Source organism: Myotis davidii, unplaced genomic scaffold, assembly GCF_000327345.1.
Source record: "Myotis davidii unplaced genomic scaffold, ASM32734v1 scaffold1467, whole genome shotgun sequence".
NCBI lineage: Eukaryota > Metazoa > Chordata > Mammalia > Chiroptera > Vespertilionidae > Myotis > Myotis davidii.
The window spans coordinates 77,263-79,372 of record NW_006298267.1 but is presented as its reverse complement, the minus strand read 5'-3'; positions in this window follow the sequence as shown (position 1 = coordinate 79,372).

Below are 2,110 nucleotides of genomic sequence, written 5' to 3'. Positions count from 1 at the left end.
ATTCATAGTATGACAACAGAACTGAGGTTACCAGAGGGTAAGGGGGGATGGGGAGGGTGAAATAGGTAAAGGGGTCAAATATACAGTCTTAAATGGAAACCAGACTTTTGGGTGGTGAACATGCAACAGAGCATCCAGATATCAAACTGCAACATTGTACACCTGAAATTTATATATTAACTGATGTTATCTCAATACAATTTTAATTTAAAGAGACAAACAACCTCTCCAATTACTGTTAGAAAATGTAGGTTTCGAAATCCCAGCTGGGCCACATGTGGAGACTTAACTACGGATGAGTCACTCAGTTCTCCATGGTCTCCACTCTCTAATCTATAAAACAGCTACCACGTTGCCTTCTTGAAAGGACTTGATGAAATAATATATATGCAGGCATTTTGCGAATTTTTATAAAGCCCCAAACAAGTGTATAGAACTGATGTGATCAGATGTTTTTGTGATGGGTGAATTGGAGCCTCAGTTGCCCACACAATTACCTCGGGCATTTGTAATGTCCTCTTCCTTCTTCACTGTTCTCTCTCCCAAAGCGAACTTTATTCAAATCAATAAAATGTAACGCTTCATCAAGACTACCTTTCACCATCGGATCAGTCATTTATCCCCTAACATGCCAGGCTTTGTTGTTACTTGTTACCCCAAAAACGACAGAGGTTACCTCTCCTCCAGCCCCGCCCATTTCCCCTCCCTCCTAGGATGATCAAAGCAGACAGTCTGCTTTATGTATCAGTGGGTCCGTGAATAAAATGCTTTAAAATAAAACTTGATGTGCCAGGCACATGGGAATCTTTGGCATTCTTGAGTATTTGATTATTCTCTCCTTGAACGGTCTGTCATCTATTTATCATGACATTTACCTTAGAGTTAAGTACACCTCTGAAGCTGGGACAAGACAGGGTCCTTCACACACACACATTATAACATTCCAAGTCCTCAACTCCTAGCACTTGCATGTTCCGTTTTAGAAGCTTTTGTCTTTCTGACTCAATGCAGCAATAAACCCCAGACCACATTAATGATAACCCTGTTAAATATAAACTAGTGTGCAGCTATCCAAAATGCTAAGACAAACAAAGGGGGGCGGGGGGGACAGGAAACCGACTGATTGGTTTTTGAAAGCCTCCAAGAACATACAAACAAAAATAAAACTACAACATTACACAGTTTTACGGAAGAGTAAGGGCTAACGATTTTATGATTCCTACACGCAGTCTCTTTGAATCCCACAGTGTCTGTGAAAAGTTCGGTTTTAAAATTGCTTGTCGGATGAAACTTGAATGGGTCAGATATTTTTTAGGTGGAACATGGGCAATGGGGAAATTCACAAAACTCTGTGAAGTAACAGATTCTCATAAAAGCGCCTGGTTTTCACCACTCTTCCTCTAGTGACAGCCCCACAAGGGAGAATGGGAGGAAAGAAAAAGCCCTGACTTGTAAAGCCGGCCAAATCTTGTCGCGTAAATATATTCTCAGGTCACCACCCAGCTCAGATTCCTCCATCACAGGAGCCAGCGAGAGCACACTACGGGGTCTAGACAAAACCCGCTTAGAAGCCAGGGAAACCAGCTTCAAAGTCTAGCTCTCGATTCCAAGTACCAGGTCTTGGGCAAGTTTGGTAACAAGCCTCAGTCTCCGTAGCTCTGAAATGGGTATAATCCCCAAGGGAGCAGGGGAGCTGCAGTGGTGGCCATGGCTGCCTCCCATGAAATACAAGGAATTTAACACGAAGCAGATGTGGGTTTTAGCTGGGGGAGAAGGTATTGGTGGGTCCAAACAGATGCCGGGAGCATCCAGAAGGCCAGGACAGGGAGGGTGGCTGGAAGGGCCCAGCACCCACCTCCAGGGCAGAGAGCACTGGACTAGGACAGGGGTCACACACTTGTCCTGTCAGGAGCCAGAGAATGAACAGTGTTAAACTTCTCACCCACGTGGTCTCAGCCGCAACTCTCGGTGCTGTCCTTGGAGCACAAGGGCAGCCAAAGACAATGCAGGAATGAACAGCAGATTTTAGTCCCTCACGGCCCCTGGCCACACTGGGCCCATGGTGGGCGCAGCCTGCAGACCCCTGGGCTGTGGGGAAAGAGAAGCTGAG